This window comes from Heteronotia binoei, chromosome 2 (genome assembly GCF_032191835.1).
Source record: "Heteronotia binoei isolate CCM8104 ecotype False Entrance Well chromosome 2, APGP_CSIRO_Hbin_v1, whole genome shotgun sequence".
NCBI classification, from domain to species: Eukaryota; Metazoa; Chordata; class Lepidosauria; order Squamata; family Gekkonidae; genus Heteronotia; species Heteronotia binoei.
This window is the reverse complement of record NC_083224.1, coordinates 185,096,709-185,114,707: the sequence shown is the minus strand read 5'-3', so window position 1 is coordinate 185,114,707 and position 17,999 is coordinate 185,096,709. Positions and strand designations below refer to the sequence as shown.

At 50.6% G+C, this 17,999-nt stretch overlaps 2 protein-coding genes across 2 annotated transcripts in view; both read right to left on the bottom strand.

Annotated features, from left to right (window-relative positions):
- NRTN (neurturin) overlaps positions 1–16,692 on the bottom strand; it is a 140,848-nt gene extending 124,156 nt beyond the window's left edge. Inside the window, exon 1 of the mRNA XM_060232657.1 lies at positions 16,644–16,692. The gene's annotated coding sequence lies outside the window, so the exon portion shown is untranslated. The remainder of the gene's footprint in view (positions 1–16,643) is intronic.
- REEP6 (receptor accessory protein 6) overlaps positions 1–17,999 on the bottom strand; it is a 518,143-nt gene that overhangs the window by 198,838 nt on the left and 301,306 nt on the right. The window lies entirely within an intron of this gene.

The window sequence follows — 17,999 nt, the reverse complement described above, 5'->3', positions numbered from 1 at the left end:
AAATCTCCTGGGTACCATGTAGGCCTCTATAGAAGTGGACACACCACAGCATGTTTCAAGGCTGGGCCGATCACCTCCTTTGTCAAGGAGGCCTTAACTTCCTCTTGGATCCAGCCAACCAGTTGTTATTTTTTTGCAGCAGGAACTCCTTTGCATATTAGGCCACACCCCTCTGATGTAGCCAATCCTTCAAGAGCTTTCAGTAGGCTCTGTAATAAGAGCCCTGTAAGCTCCAGGAGGATTGGCTACATCTGTGGTATGCAAAGGAGCTCCTTCTACAAAAAAAGCCCTGCAGCCAATCCTGGAAGTTCTAAATTGCCATGAAGGGTGATGTTTGTATCTACCATTCTTCCTTGCCACTCTGTCCTTCCCACACTGCACACCTTGGTGAAACTGATTAGGATGAGAGAGGCACCTGTTCAATTTGGGGAGGGCCAGTGGCTCAGTGGTAGAACATCTGCTTTGCATACAGAAGGTGCCAGATTCAGTCCCCTGCCATCTCCAGTCAAAAGGACCAGGCAGGAGATGATGTGAAAGACCTCAGCCTGAGAACCTGCAGAGCTGATTCCAGTTTGAGTGGATAACTCTGAGACTGATGGGTCAAGGAGCTGATTCAGTATAAGACAGCTCCATGTGTGTTTCTCCAGCAATGTTGGTTTTCACCAAGGCTTTTTTTCTGGAAAAAGAGGTGCCAGAACTCTCAAGAGGGAGATGAAGGGGAAACACACAGGTGCCCCTCATGAACTTTTAAACATTCAGGGCTTTTTTTTTTGTAACAGGAACTCCTTTGCATACTAGGTCACACGCCCCTGATGTAGCCAATCCTCCTGGAGCGTACAGGGCTCTTCTTACAGGGCCTACTGTAAGCTCTTGGAGGACTGGCTACACCAGAGGGGTGTGGCCTAATATCCAAAGGAGTTCCTGCTAAAAAAAAAAAAGCCCTGCATCTTTTTGACAATTTTGTTTCCACAAAGAGGTTCTGGAACTGTTTCACCGCAGTCTCCCAGAAAAAAAGCCCTGGTTTTCACCAAGGGCGTATGTTTTCACTAAGAGTAAGGCTGCCAAGACCCCGGGCTAGGGAGGGGTTCTCCCACCCTGGAGGTTCAAAACCCGCAGGCCCACATTGGGCCGGTGCAATGACATCACCCGGAAGTGACATCATCGTGTCGGCAACGCCGCACGCCAGTCACTCTAGGTGTTTCCAGGGTAACTCTGTGGTTTTCCCAGACGCTCTAGCAATTTGGGAGGGAAAACTCTATGGTACAGCCCCACCCACCTCACAGGGTGTCTGTTGTGGGGGGAGAAGATATAGGAGACTGTAAGCCGCTCTGAGTCTCTGATTCAGAGAGAAGGGCGGGATATAAATCTGCAGTCTTCTTCCCTGTTTTCAATTTGAGGCAAAAGCTAAGCTGGAGAACTGAGCGGTCCCCAAGAAATTATCTATTTCTGCTTCGCATGATAAAGTGATCTCCATGTACTTTGAGCCATTTCTTTGTTGTTTTTCTCTCATGCGGATGCTGAAAGACTGGGGTCTTGATTTCTCTCACTCTCTCTCTCCTGCAGTGGCTCAACAGGTCATGCCAGTGACACTGCCATTTTATGGAGAAGGAACTGAGGCTAGCAAGCAGCCTTTTTTATTATTGGATTGCTAACTCTATACAGTTATAGCTTGTACTCTGCAATGAGTAGCTTGTGAGTGTTGTTCAGGGCAGAATAAAAGTAAAGGCAGTCCCCTGTGCAAGCACCAGTCGTTTCCGACGCTGGGGTGACGTCGCATCACGACGTTTTCGTGGCAGACTTTTTATGGGGTGGTTTGCCACTGCCTTCCCCAGAATACAAAGGAGCAAGTTGAGAATCCAATGCACCTTTCTGATGACATCACTGAATATTTCAATTACACGCATAAGAAGAACAACGAATTGCTTTGCTGGATCAGGTCATCTAATCCAGGGGCGGCCAAACTTGCTTGATTTAAGAGCCACATAGAATAAACGTCAGATGTTTGAGAGTCGCAAGACAGGAAAGTCAGATTTTTGGGAGCTGCAAGACAGGGAGGGAGAGAGAGAGGAAGGAAGGAAAATAGATAGGGAGAAAGGTGGAAAGAAAGCAACTTTAAATGCATTCTCCAAGCTATCAGTTGGCTTGGCAAAGCAATTTAAAGAGAAAAATGCCTTCTCCAAGCTTGCTGACAGTGTGGTGGGGGCTTTGAGAGCCACACAATATGCATGAAAGAGACACGTGTGGCCATTGTTTGGCCACCCAGTTTGGTGTAGGAGAGCCAGTTTGGTGTAGTGGTTAAGTGTGCGGACTCTTATCTGGGAGAACCGGGTTTGATTCCCCACTCCTCCACTTGCACCTGCTAGCATGGCCTTGGGCCAGCCATAGCTCTGGCAGAGGTTGTCCTTGAAAGGGCAACTGCTGTGAGAGCCCTCTCCAGCCCCACCCACCTCACAGGGTGTCTGTTGTGGGGGAGGAAGGTAAAGGAGATTGTGAGCCACTCTGAGACTCTTCGGAGTGGAGGGCGGGATATAAATCCAATATCTTCTAAATCTTCTTCTTCTTCTTCACCCCTGATCTATTCTCTCATGAGGCTTTCAGCCAGATGCTTCTTTGAAGCCCACAAACAGGGTGAAAGTGAGTGCCCTCCTCCATCCATGGCCCTCAGCAATAGTCAGCAAAGAGACAGACTGCCTCTGCACGTGGAGGTTTCATTTAGCTGTCAAAGCTGTCATAACAGATTTCTCCATTAGAGTGTAAGAAAACTCTTGCTGGATTTGAATCATCCCCCCCTGCATCCTGTCTCCAACGGTGATCAAGACTACGAACTGCAGAAATGCCATGAAAAAATGATGCTAAGAAATCAACCTACCAGTGTTTATATCATAATTTCAATCACAATATCCAAGGTGATTCCTTATGATTCGGCAGGTTCCAGATGTGGGGCTTAAATCTGCCTGGTCCCCAGAGGAGGAACCCTTCTGTCTGTATTACTGTCTTCTGTTGCTTCAGCATACCCACATCTTTGAAGAGATTAGCATTCCAACTGCGTGCTACCAGTTGAATCTTGCTTGCATAGATTATGCAAACGGAGCCCATTCGCATGCCTCCCTCTTTGTTTTTGCATAAATCTGTCTTTACTAGTCACAATACTGCTCAGAGTCTCTGCTGCCAGAGATCTGACACTCGTCGCATTCAAAAGAGCTGGTGCGTCTCTTCACTGTGCTTGGTGCGCATCTGCGCGAGACCAAAATGGTGTTCCAAACGCCCTTGCCTTAAGCTTGTAAACTGATAAATTCAGGCGGGTAGCTGTGTTGGTCTGAAGCAGCAGAACAAAGTTGGGAGTCCAGTGGCACCTTGAAGACCAACTGCGTTTTATTCAAAGCCTGAGCTTTCATGTGCAGCCACATTTCTTCAGACAATAAAATGGAAATTACCAGTTTAGACATGTAGGTAGAGTGGCAACTTTGAGTAAATCAGCATGCGGCCTAATGAAGATGTTCAACAGATTCAAGGACCAAAGAGGAATAACAAGCTTAGTTTATATGGTTACCATTTGTTTGGTTTAGTTATGCAGGGTGCTCATTTACGACTCTCGCCCTCTACCTATATGTATGGACTGGCAGTTTCCATTTCATTGTGTTTTAGGAAGTGTGCATGCGCATGGAAACTTTTACCTGGAGAGCCAGTTTGGTGTTGGAGAGACAGTTTGGTGTAGTGGTTAAGTGTGCGGACTCTTATCTGGGAGAACCGGGTTTGATTCCCCACTCCTCCACTTGCAACTGCTAGCATGGCCTTGGGTCAGCCATAGCTCTGGCAGAGGTTGTCCTTGAAAGGGCAGCTGCTGTGAGAGCCCTCTCCAGCCCCACCCACCTCACAGGGTGTCTGTTGTGGGGGAGGAAGGGAAAGGAGATTGTGAGCCGCTCTGAGACTCTTCGGAGTGGAGGGTGGGATATAAATCCAATATCTTCTTACCTTGAATTAAAAACTTCATTTATCTTAAAGGCACCACCGGGCTCAAACTTTGTTCTTATAAACTTGTTATGTACGTGAATCTATGTGCTACCAAATGGGTTTCCTGCCTGGCTCATTGGAGCCTGAAGGACCGAGCTTGGGGATTTTAGGAACAATGGGCAGTAGGATCCAAATCCCATCTGCCCTGCTCCAATCACGGGCCCCCTGCTGGTTTGAATGACCCAATCACGTGCTAGCGTGAGAACCCAGTGTTGTCTATAGTTGGCCCAGCGGGCCCGTTCGCCAGTTCAGTTAGTGCAGCCACCCACCATGCTGTACTCAATAAAGAGCTTGTTATCGCTACCACCTGGCCTCTTCAATGCCTAAGAACCCACTGTATTATAAAACTGATGGCATTCTTGTCAGAAAAGGGAATTTGCAATCACATTTTCACCTTCCTGTACTTCTTTCTGTGGGGCATCCTACCTAAGGCCCATTTTTAAACTTCTAGCAGCCATTTTTGCCCCCCCCCCCTTCCAAAAAAACCATTTGTAGGGAATCTCAGTCTTTAAATCTGAGACTTTTATTTCGTTAACTAACAGGTATCATATAGTTTTTCTTCTTCTCCCATGATCCTCAGCATATGTAGCACTTCATTGTCTCCCCAGCCCTCCCCCCCAGTGCCATAGAGTCCAACAGGCCTGGGGCACAGAGAGTCTTGTTAATTTCACAAAGGACATCCCCCCCCCCCTTTAAACTCCTCCTGTGGTCTGTGGAATTGACACAGATCTTTCCCACACCTGGATTCTCTTGCTGCCAAGGCGGCACAGCTGCAAGGGAGAGTTCCATGGGGGGATTTCTATACATTTCCCCCTATGGGGAAAACCCTAATGGGGGTTTGTTGGTGGCCATTTCACCCCACACACACACACTCACAATAAAGGTCTTTTGTGAGTTTTTTAAAAAATGGTAATTGATATATTGTTATGTCAGTATAAGAGCCCCGTGGCACAGTGTTAAAGCTGCAGTACTGCAGTCCTAAGCACTGCTCATGACCTGAGTTCAATCCCCGGCAGAAGCTGGGTTTTCAGATAGCCGGCTTGAGGTTGACTCAGCCTTCCATCCTTCCGAGGTCGGTAAAATGAGGACCCAGCTTGCTGGGGGGAAAGTGTAGATGACTGAGGAAGGCAATGGCAAAACCACCCCGTAAAAAGTCTGCCGTGAAAACGTTGTGAAAGCAACGTCACCCCTGAGTCAAAAACGACTGGTGCTTGCACAGGGGACCTTTCCTTTCCTACGTCAGTATATCGCGATGTCAATGACTAATAAGGGGCTGGGGGGCTGTTGCGGAGAAAATAGCACCTATGCAGGTGGGACTGGGAAGATCCAGAGTCCCCCCCCCCCCCGGAAAACACATCAGCCTTCCCAATTGTGCCGCAGTCTTCCCCGAAACATCACAACCAGGGGTTATTTTGTAAAAAAAAAAAAAAAAAGGTGGTGGAGCTCATTAGCATAACTCATTAGCATATGCCACCACCACCACCAGCCAAAAGCAACCCAATGCAAGAAAGGAGAGTTCCAGGTGAGCGAGGCCTTGCTCCTCAGCTGCCCCCCCTCCAGTCAAAAGGCCAGCCAGCCACCCGCTGCCCAAAATCACACAAGAAGTGGAGAAAGGATGGTGTGGGCTTCTCCAGGGGTTGAGGAGGGCTGCTAGTGGTGGCTGGCTGGCTGCCCGCTCTCCTAATCCAGGGATTGTTATGCAGCTGCACCTACTATTCAATGGACAAGGTAGGTAGGGAGGAAGAGGGGAAACCCTCAGAAAGGTTCAGGCTGCACTCCTGTGAGCTCCTCCTGAATCTGAGGCCTGATCACAACAAAGCAGATTTGAGAAAGATCATAGAATCATCACAACAAAGCAAATTTGGGAAAGATGGCAAAAAAGGCTGGGGAAATCTGGATGGCTTATGAAAGCTCCATGATGCGATAGGGAGGCAGGGGAGGGGGCCGCCTCCTGATGGCATCCAAGCCAGGTCAAATAAGACATGTGTAAGTGACTAGACTTGGGTAGAAAAACTTGACAAATCATCAACATATTTCATAGAATCATAGAGTTGGAAGGGGCCATATAGGCCATCTAGTCCAACCCCCTGCTCCATGCAGGATCAGCCTAAAGCATCTCCAACAAATAATCATCCAGCTGTCAACTACTCCGACAGTAACATTTTTTCTCCCTAATATCCAGCTGGTACCTTTTTGCTAGTCATTTGAACCCATTGCTTTGGATCCTATCCTTGGCTGCCAAGTGGAATAGCTCCTTGCCCTCCTCTAAATCAGAGGTCCCCACCCCCTGAGCCGTAGACCGGTACCGGTCCATGGCCTGTTAGCAACCGGGCCGTAAGTTGTATAATTATTTCATTATATCTTACAATGCAGTAATAAGAAGACGACATTGGATTTATATCCCGCCCTCCACTCTGAAGCTCAGAGTGGCTCACAATCCCTTTTACCTTCCTTCCCCACAATAGACATCCTGTGAGGTAGGTGGGACTGAGAGAGCTCTTACAGCAACTGCCCTTTCAAGGACAACTTTGCGAGAGCTATGATTGATCCATTCCAGCAGCTGCAAGTGGAGGAGTAGGGAATCAAACCCGGTTCTCCCAGATAAGAGTCTACACACTTAACCACTACACCCAAATGCACAATTGTATCATCCCGAAACCATGCCGCCTCCCAACCCAGTCCGTGGAAAAATCATCTTCCACAAAACTGGTCCCTGGTGAAAAAAAGTTGGGTATTGCTGCTTTAAATGACAGCCTTTCAAATATTGAAAGAGAGCAATCACGTCCCCCCTCAGTCTCTTCTTCTCCAGACTGAATATTTCCAAGGCCCTCAAATCTTTCCTCAGAGGGTTCTTCCTCCAGGCCCTTGATCATCCTCATTGCTCTCTTCTGTACCCTCTCAATTTTGTCTACATCTTTTTTAAAGTGAGGCCTTCAGAACTGTACACAGTATTCCAGGTGTGGCCTGACCAAGGCAGTCTACAGCAGAGCTATGACCTCCTGGGATTTTGATGCTATAACCCTTTGGATACAACCAAGGATTGAATTTGCCTTTTTTGCCACGGCATCACATTGACTGCTCATATTTAGTTTACAGTCCACTAGTACCCCAAGATCTCTTTCGCGCACCATACTTCCCCAAAGTGCATCTCCCATCCAGTCTTTGTGCTTCACATTTTTGTGGCCCAGATGTAAGACTTTGCACTTATCTTTGTTGAACTGCATCCTGTTCGCAACTGCCCACTTCTCCAGATTATTCAGATCTTGTTGAATTTTAACTCTATCCTCCTGAGTGTTTGCTTCTCTCCACAATTTGGTATCATCAGCAAATTTTATGAGCAGCCCTTCCACCCCTTCATCCAGATCATTGATGAACATGTTGAAAAGAACCCAGCCCAAAACCAAGCCTTGCAGCACCTCACTGGACACCAATCTGACGAAACTCCATTGACAACCAGTCTTTGGTACGGTCCTCTAATCATTTTCCTATCCACTGAACTAGGGTTGCCAAGTTCCCCGCAGACTCCTGCTGGCTTGGCTTGAAGAAGTAAATTAAAGAGACAAAAGCCTTCTCCAAGCCAGCTAACAGGGTTGGGGGGGGCAGTCTTTGAGAGCCACGCATAGGCTTCCCAACCCTCCCCAAAAAAACGGAAGCGGGGGGAGGGGGAAACGGCGCCGGGGAGCATGGCGAGCCGCCCCATCCCGGAGCGGGCGAGGCCGCCATGCCGCCGCCGCAGCCCCCTCCCTGCCCACCGCAGCTGCTCCTCCGAGATGGGCCCAGGCTGAGCCCATCTCGGAGGAGCAGCCAAGAGGCGGCAGCAGCGCAGGCAAAACCAGGGGAGGGCGGAGGCAGGCCAGGAGCATGGCGAGCCGCGAATCCGGGCCCTTCTAGGATCCGGATTTGCGGCTTGCCACGCCCCCGGCCCGCCTCCACCCCTCCCTCCGATTCCACCCAGAGGCGAAGCGGAGCGGGCGAGGCCGCCGCGCCGCTGCCGCCTCTTCTCCACTCGCCGTGGCTGCTCCTCCAAGATGGGCTCAGGCTGAGCCCATCTCGGAGGAGCAGCCACGGCGAGCGGAGAAGAGGCGGCAGCTGCGCAGCGGCGTCGCCCGCTCCGAGATGGGGCAGCTGGCCACGCTCCCCAGCGCCGTTTCCCCCCTCCCCCTAGCTCCACCCCAGTGTCTCCTGGCTCCACCCCCAAAGTCTCCTGGCTCCACCCCCAAAGTCCCCAGATATTTCTGGGGTTGGACTTGGCAACCCTAGCCACGCAATATGCATGAAAGAGCCACATGTGGCTCCTGAGCCACAGTTTGGCCTCTCCTGGCCTTCAAGGTGCCACCGGACTCAAACTTTGTTCTGCTGCTTCAGACCAACATGGCGACTATCCCCCTGAATCTATCGATACAGAGAAAAGTTCCATGCACCAGTTAGTCAATCAACAATTTCACATTTGAGTTCCTTAAGAACTCTCGGGTATAAGCTGCCTTCTGGACCTGGAGACCTGTTAGTTTTCACTTTGCCTAGTAGTCCTAGGACATTGTCTCTCATCCTAGGGTTGCCAAGTCCCCCGTGACCTCCAGCCATCTATTGTACCATAGAGTTTTCCCTCCCAAATTGCTAGAGTGCCCGGGAAAAAACATAGAGTTTTCCTGGAAACGCTTCGAGTGGCCAGCATGCAGTGTTGCTGGCATGATGACATCACTTCCGGGTGATGTCATTGTGCTGTTGACGTCGGGGGAGGTTCCCCTCACCGGCCAATGTGGGCTGGCTGCTTGGGAACCTCCAGGGCAGGAGAACCCCCGCCCGGCCCAGGGGCTTGGCAGCTCTATCTCATCCTCACTTTGACCCAGTTCTTCAGATACCCTTCCCCAGGGCTTTTTTTTGTAGAAAAAGCCCAGCAGGGATACATTCGCATATTAGGCCACACCCCCTTATGCCAAGCCACCTGGAACTGCATTCCTGTGCGTTCCTGCTCACAGAAAGCCCTGCCCTTCCCCAGAACACCTGCTCCAGCGTGGGTATAAGCCCCATGCTTTCCACAGTGAAACATATGCTAGGAATTCACTCAGTTTCACTGCCGTCTTCCTAAAGCAATTCCTTCATTCCTTAGTCATGCAAAGGCCTCCCTGGTTGTTTCCTGCCCCCGGATCTGTTTGAAGAAATGCATACTCTGTTTTTCTTGACGTTTTCAGGAATCTGCTCCTCCATTTCCCCTTGCACTCCTCTAATTGTCCCCATGCACTTCTTTTGCTAGTCCCTGGTCTCCTTTCTATAATCTCATATGGCTAAACCTTTCAAAAGGAAGCCTTTTGCCTTTTATGGCTTCCTTTACTTGGGGCATGAACAATGCAGGCAGGTAGCCATGCAGTCCAAGCTTTCTGCTCACGACCTGAGTTTGATCCCAGCGGAAGCTGGGTTTCAGGTAACTGGCTCAAGGTTGACTCAGCCTTCCATCCTTCTAAGGTTGGTAAAAGGAGTACCCAGCTTGCTGGGGAGAAGTGTAGATAACTGGGGAAGGCAATGGCAAACCACCCTGTAAAAAGTCTGCTGTGAAAACGTTGTGATGCAACGTCACCCCAGAGTCGGAAACAACTGGTGCTTGCACAGGGGACTAACTTTTTTTTAAGCCATGCTTTAGAACAGAGCTGGCGAAACACTTCCCCGAACACTTGTATTGGAAGAAAAACTTTCTCCAGTAGAACACGGCACTTGAGCTCAAAAGATTCTACAATCTCTAATGATGATGCCAGCCGTGAAAACCTGAAATCTTTGATAACTTGTATTGGAAGTTCCCTCAAATTAAACGCAAACAACACATACTTAATTCTTGCTCAAGGTGATTACCTTTTGGGATGTAAGGATTATTCAGACTGGGTGGCATTGTGTTTTGCATCAATCATTTTGGGGTACACTTAGGTATACCAGTTACCTGCTTCTAGTACCAGGGCATAGGGATGCCAGGACCAATTCAAGAAATATCTGGAGACTTTGGGGCAGAGCCAGGAGTCTTTGGGGGTGGAGCCAGAAGCAAAGCTGTGAGAAGCCTAATTGAACTCCAAGAGGAGTTTTAGCCATCACATTTAAAGACACCACACACCTTTTAAATGCCTTCCCTTTGTTGGAAATAATGAAGGATAGGGGTACCTTCTTGGGATTCATAGAACTGGACCCCCTGGTCCAATCTTTTTGAAACTTGGAGAGTATTTTGAGGAAAGCCATCGGATGCTACGCTGCAAATTTGGTGCCTCTATCTCAAAACACAGTCCCCCAGAGCCCCAGATACCCACAGATCAATTCTCCATTATACGCTATGGGAATCAGTCTCCATAGGGAACAATGGAGTGCCTAACAGACATTTCCCTCCCCCCCACCTTCTAATGATCCTGAAGCAGGGGGAGGGCCACCAAACCAGGGGATTCCCTGCCCCCACCTGGGGATTGGCAACCTAGCAGAAAGTTGAATATTTTTGTAGGCATTTTCTACGAATTTTTCCTAAGAGATAAGGTATATTTATCTGCCACAAACAGATATTGATTGGAAGGAGGCGATCCACTCATGCAGAGTGGCAACAGAGGCTGGACTTCCAAAGGGAAGGACAGCTGCTTCCATTGTGTCACTCTATCAGGAATCACTGAATGACAAGGCAGGATTCTTCCCTTCCCCCACCAGCAGAAATCAAAGGAAAGGAGGTAATAATAGGTTGGTGACTCATGAAGAGACACAACAGGCATACACCTACATGGGATCCAAAAAGGCTTGAATGAGTTTTTTTCCCTTCCTGTGGCACATTATGATCTCTTTTGCAACACACTAGTGCAGGGGTGGCCAAACTGTGGCTCAGGAGCCACATGTGTCTCTTTCACACACATTGTGTGGCTCTCAAAACCCTCAGTGCCCTGTCAGCAGGCTTGGAGAAGGCATTTCTCTCTTTAAATCACTTATCCAAGCCAAGCCAGCTGGATTGGAGAATGCATTTAAAATTAACGTTGTTTTCTTTCCACCTCTTCCTCCCCATCTATTTGCATTCCTTCCTTCCTTCCTTCCTTCCTTCCTTCCTTCCTTCCTTCCTTCCTTCCTTCCTTCCTTCCTTCCTTCCTTCCTTCCTTCCTTCCTCCCTTCCTCCCTTCCCTCCTTCCTTCCTCCCTCCCTTCCTTCCTCCCTCCCTTCCCTCCTTCCTTCCTCCCTCCCTCCCTCCCTTCCTCCCTCCCTTCCTTCCTCCCTCCCTTCCTCCCTCCCTCCCTTCCTCCCTTCCTTCCTTCCTTCCTCCCTTCCTTCCTCCCTTCCCTCCTTCCTTCCTCCCTTCCTCCCTCCCTTCCTCCCTCCCTCCCTTCCTTCCTCCCTTCCTTCCTTCCTTCCTCCCTTCCTTCCTTCCTCCCTTCCTCCTTCCTTCCTTATGTTCATGTCTTGCGGCTCTGATGTGTATTCTACATGGCTCTTACATTCAGCAAGTCTGGCCACCCCTGCACTAGTGTGCACATGACTGACCTAGCTGCCAGAGCATGGATTTGTGCACTATGAGGTCATAGACTGGGGATCAGGGATGGCGGCGCGCTGGGTTCAAGCATGTTTCCCAAAACACAAACTTCTCACAAGTGTGCTTGGCTGTGGTCCTCTCTCTAGATGGCACTTGAAATTGCAATGCAATAATTAAAAAAAAGTTATTAGACATGCACACCCTTTCAAAACAACCTTCAAGGGCAGAGAACAACCTTGCACTGTGTGTGCCGGTGTGCGCACAGAGTATCTCTCTTCCCTTTCAGGTCTTTTGGAAAGCAGTGGTGTTCCTCCTTCAGATGGAAACTGGAGGCCAAGGACTGTCTTGCATGCCTTGGATCCCTTAAATAAGTGCCTGGTAAAAACAACAATACCCAGGGGTGGAATTCTAGCAGGAGCTCCTTTGCATATTAGGCCACATAACCCTGATGTAGCCAATCCTCCAAGAGCTTACAAAAAAGAGCCCTGTAACTGTAAGCTCTTAGAGGATTGGCTGCATCGGGGGTGTGTGGCCTAATATGGAAAGCAACTCCCTGCTAGAAATCCACCCCTAGTGACACCAATCACTCTGTTCAGCAACTAAGTAGGCCAAGCCCCACCCCTCGCTCAGGTGTTATTCCCCAAATATCCTGTGGTCACATCCTATCCTTACAGATCCTCCTTACGCTTCCCTGGTTCTGAGTCAGCAGACCTGGGCTTCCTGCGTAGGGCTGGTTTGGCCCAGAGCATCTAGGGTTCGGCCCGGAGCCCTGTACAACTTGATACCTACATACCTGAAGGACTGCCTACTCTTATACAAACTTACTCAACTGTTCCTTCCAGGCCTCTGCTTGGGTGCCCCCAGCATAGGAGACTAGATGGGGGGTGTTGCCAGCCCACCTGGAGATCTCCTGCTTTTACAGCTGACCTCCAGCAGGCAGAGATCAGCTCTCCTGAAGAAAACGGCTGCTTGGAAGGGTGGGCTGTATGGCATTAGACCAGGCTGAGGCCCCTCCCCTCACCAAATCCCACAGTCTCCTTGATCCACACCCAAAATCTCCAGGTATTTTCCAACACAGGCATGGCAACCCTAATGGCCGGGGGGGGGGGCAACTTGAGAAGGTTGTGGCACCAAAAACAGTGGAATTCCTTCTCCAGGGAGATTCATCTGCCCCCTCAAACATTGTCTTCTGCCAGAAGGTGACGACTTTTCTGTTTCATCTGGCATTCCCTTACTAATCCTCCTCTGTTCTTGCATCTGACGAAGAGAGCTGTGTTTCTCAAAAGCTTATGCTACAATAAAATCTGTTAGTCTTAAAGATGCTACTGGACTCTTTGCTAGTTAGTTAGTTGGTTAGTTAGTTGGTACGTTCGTTGGTTCATTGGTTCGTTCGTTCATTCGTTCAATTTATTGCCCGCCCTTCCTGCAAACAGGCCTAGGGAAAGCAGGCTGCCCTTTGCGCCAGCAGGCTCATGCAGAGAGGCAACAGAGGCTGGACTTCCAAGGCCAAGGGCAGCTACTTCCATTGTGTTGCTCTATCAGGAGTCCCTGAATGATAAAGCAGGATTCTTCCCTTCTCCCTGCCAGGGGGACTTCTTGATTTTTGCAGCAACAGACAAACAATAGCTAACTCTTCAGAATCCATAACCCTCCTTCTTGTTTTTTTCTATATATGTGCATGGTTTGTAATGTCCTTTTTCATTATTTGCTGCCTCGAGGGCCCTAACTGGGTGAAAAGGTGGACTACAAATGTGGCAGACAGGGAGGGGGGGGGGGTGAGAGAGAGAGAGACGATAGATTGATAGATGATAGATTGATCAATTGACAGATAGATGATAGATAGATAGATAGATAGATAGATAGATAGATAGATAGATAGATAGATAGATAGATAGATAGATAGAAGATACACAGACAGACAGAGAGATAGACAGATAGACAGACGATAGACAGACAGACAGGCAGCCAGACAGATGATAGACAGACAACAGAGAGAGAGAGAGAGAGGCATTGACCACAGAAAGCTGTTTCTGCAGCTAGCTATTATTCTCCAAATTGGGGCAAAAAGATGCCTCTCTGACATATGAATAGAAAGTCTCAGGAAGCTTACAACAGCATGAACCATCATGATAAAAAGATGTAATTAAAATTTTGTGAATCACAGGTTTGCGATAGAGAGTCCTGCAGCTCTGATGCCTTCCCTGGATGCAGGCCATATTCTGGACGGGGAGAGGAAAGGAGCCCAGGGTGGATCTGAAGGCCTGATGTGAGGTTCGTTTTGACATTCAGTCAGACAGAGGGGGAAGCCACACCCTCGCCTTGCCCCGGTTTCCCCGAGCAGAACGCAATGTTCATCTCGGACATTGTTATTCCATACCTGGGCGGTTGTTATGCAGCGAAACATGCAGGTGATGCGAACATTACATTCTGAACCGGAGGGCTTCCCTTTCCATGCCTCCCTGAATGCTGGAATGATATATTAAATTATATTAGTTACTTGCTTTTGGGGAGTGGCTGCCCCCCCCCCCCCCGCAAGGGACTTTAACAGGCCTCTTCTGATCTTGGAATGGATAGCAGGGAGATAGATACTGGGCACAGATAAACCTGAGACTTTATACTGAATCGGGGTGTATTTCTTTGATGCAGTAAGGAGTAGCGGGGTGGGGCCCAGATCCACACACGGCTGATGTATGTTTGTTTCCCTCCTACAGTGCAAGCAAGACTGTCTGCCCAGGGGCTAGAGATGTATCATATTTTTAAAAATCTGTTTTACGCGTATGCGCAAGATCACACAGTCGCTGGCTGGCAATGATTAACCCGGGAAGAACGTTCATCCCTGATTCACAATTACTAAACGGGAAAACTCTCTCTCCGGCCCAGGCTTGCAGAACTAAGCAGCCCGATTCTGCAGCCGAGCAGCAGACAGTACAACTTCAGATTGCAGATATGTGCGGTGCTCCCTCTAAGGCAGGGGTGTCAAACGTGTGGCTCGGGGGATGAATCAGGCCCCTGGAGGGCTCCTATCAGACCACCGAGCAAGTGGCTCATGTCCGCTTCCATCTCCCTCTCCGTTGCTTCCTGCTGCATCACAGCTCGCTTTGCTAGGCTTGTTCAATTGCACAGGAGCTACAGAGCAAAACCTCCGTTTTTGATTTTCTCTGGTCCCCTGGGGAAGGAGGGAAAGAGCCAGAGCTTCCTTTGCCCAGTTCCCTGGATCCCATGAGAGAAAGACAAAGAAAGCACCTTTAAGAAACCACCTGTTTTCTTTTAAAGTTTTTAAAAAATACTTTAGTCATGTTTGTCTGTGTTCTCTAAAAAGTTTTTATCTCTGCTACCTAATCTTCAATAGGTACACACATAGACCGGCCCAACACAGCCTGGTCCGGCCCGACAAGGTCTCATTTATGTCAGATCCGGCCCTCATAACAAATGAGTTTGACACCCGTGCTCTAAGCTGTGAAGTCTTGTGAAGCAAAAATCCTGCTTTGTGAGCTACTGGCATTAAAGTTGCGAGCGAGCCATTTGGCTGCTGCATCAATTTGCTCTGGAGCCATTCTTCCTGAGTCAAGACAAAAATGTGTCCACCGGAGGCTAAAAAACACTAACTCAGCTTACGAGGGAACACTGGAGATGCGTGCAATATTCTCTTGAAAAAACAACAACAACGGTTTCGAAGCCCTTCCCTGCCTGAAAGCAAACAAAACAAATCCTTGCCATGAGAAATCCAGCCAAGCAGGAAGAATAAGCCCTGCTGCTGTCATAAGAACATAAGAGAAGCCATGTTGAATCAGGCCAATGGCCCATCCAGTCCAACACCCTGTGTCACAGAAGAACATAAGAGAAGCCACGTTGGATCAGGCCAATGGCCCATCCAGTGCAACACTCTGTGTCACAGAAGAACATAAGAGAAGCCACGTTGGAGCAGGCCAATGGCCCATCCAGTCCAACACTCTGTGTCACAGAAGAACATAAGAGAAGCCACGTTGGATCAGGCCAATGGCCCATCCAGTCCAACACCCTGTGTCACACAGTGGTCAAAAAAAACCCAGGTGCCATCAGGAGATCCATCCGTGGGGCCAGGACACTAGAAGCCCTCCCACTGTTGCCCCTCCCAAGCACCAAGAATACAGAGCATCACTGTCCCATACAAAGAGTTCCAACAACACGCTGTGGCTAATAGCCATTGATGGACCTCTGCTCCATAGGTTTATCCAATCCCCTCATGAAGCTATCTATGCTTGTAGCCGCCACTACCTCCTGTGGCAGTGAATTCCAGGTGTTAATCACCCTTTGGGTGAAGAAGGACTTCCTTTTGTCCGTTCTCACTTGACCGCTCAGCAATTTCATCGAGAGCCCACGAGTTCTTGTATTGTGAGAAAGGGAGAGAAGTCCTTCTTTCTCTACCTTCTCCATCCCATGCATAATCTTGTAAACCTCTATCATGTCACCCCGCAGTCCACGGTTCTCCAAGCTCAAGAAGAGCCCCAAGCGTTTTAACCTTTCCACCCAGGGAAAACGTTCCAACCCCTTTAATCCTTCCGCTTGCCCTTTTCTGCACTTTCCCCAATGCTAGAATCTCTTTTTGGAGGTGTGGTGGATACTCTGTCCAACTCTGCCCGTTTTCGGCTTGCAGGGAAACTGGAGCGCATGTGCGTTTTTCCCCGTTTCCCAAACGCAATCCCCCCTTCAACTGAAGGAGCATAAATTCTCCAGCCCTCTTCGGAGTCCCCGCTTCTCCATCTGCTACAAACGAGATCCGGTGTTGAAAAGAGTCAAGAGAAACGACACCTTTTTCTCTCTCCCGCCACCCCGAGCGTGAGCACAGCAGGAGGCTCGAACATGCCTGAGAGCTCATTAATCTTGCTGGGGAAGGGGGTGGGGGGGAAAACAAAATCATCGCAACGCCGCATCGTTCAGGTGGACACAATGGGGGCAACAGACCCAGGCCGTGCCCAGTTTCGCACTAGACTTTTAATCCCGGTTCAGCCCTGTCCCCAAGCTGACGTTCTACACTAGAATCAGAGAATCGCGGAGTTGGCGTCTCGGATTCTAGTGCAGAATCTCTCTCGGGCGCAGACAGCCACACACACACGGCCCCATCTCTGCTTGCCTGGCGTTTTGCACGAAGGTCCCCGAAACGACAGAGGCGCGCACGCCTTACCTTTTCGTCCAGTGATTCCAGACTCCTCGGGCGCCGAGAACTCCCATCCGCCGCGAAAGCTCCGAACTCCCCCGAAGCAACGACATTCAACCGCAAAAGGAGAAACGGGGAGGAAGGGAGAGAAAGAAAAACCACAGCGGCAGAGGGATCACCTTGCAAAGTTCCTGTCCTCCATGGGACGGGCGAGCCGGCGCCACCGAAGACGGTCTCCCCCCCGCAGCAGCCACCCCCGGCCTTTCCGCCGTCAAGCCTCCTTCAAAGCCCCAGGCGGGGAGCGCTTTCTCCGACGGCCGGCCTCCGCCTTCTACAAGCCGACGCAGCCTGACCGAGATGCCCCATCTCGAAGGCCTCGGCGGGGTTGGAGAGGGCGCGACGCAGATGGAGAGTCCAAAACCCACCGGCGCGCCGAGTCCCAGATTTCCCTGGGCGCTTGCGCGCTCCGCCTCCTTCTACACTCCAAGCAGGTGGACCTCCTTCTTCTCCTTCACGGTGCGACGCTCCCGCTCCGCGCCTGGGTCCAGAGCAGCCGCTCCGCCGTGCAGAGGAGGAGGGAGGCCCCTCGGCGGGGGGCTTGGAGGGCTGGCTTCTGCTCCTCCGAGAGAGGGCGGCGGACCCCCTTTCCTGGCGCCCTTAGGTGCCGCCGAGGCGTCCTCTCCCCGGCACAAGTTTCCCGGCGCGCCCCGCCGCCTTTTGGCTTTCCCCTCTGGCAAGCGAGGCAGCCGCTGCCAACTTCAGCTCGCTCGGCGGCGGCTCTTGCCGGGAGGGGGAGGGCGGAGAGAGAAAAGGAGGGCACGCGAGGAAGGAGGCGACTCCCGGATCTGTCACTCGGGGAAAGTTTCGCTCCCCGCCGATGGATGCGAGGCTCCGCTGCGCGGCTCCGCTCTTGCCCTCCCGCCCCCGCCTGGCCCCGCCGGCGCCCCGCTCTCCAAGACGCGCACCAGGTGGGGGAAAGAGACTCTGCGAAAACGGTTCGGGGAGCGTGGGTTTTGGGTACGGGTGGGAGGGTTCCTGCTTTCCAGCTTGGGCCGGGGGGGGGGGAGGTGGAGAAGGTAGAAGACCCGGAGAGCTGGAGATGGGAGGGGGGCGGTCCTTCGGGAAGCCCCTCCCCACCTCCCAGACTTTGAGGATCCGGTTTCTCCCACAGCCCCGAAAAAAAGGTTCAGCGCGCGTTTCCTTGGCCATCTGCACTGTTTCTCCAAAGGGGATCCAGAGAAGGCGGACTGGGGACGCGGGCTTTTGGGAAGGGCGGGAGAAGAGCAGGCCTCAGAACGGCTGGGCTGGATTAGACCAGGGGTGGCCAAACTGTGGCTCAGGAGCCACGAGTGGCTTGTTTCACCCGTATTGCGTGGCTCTCAA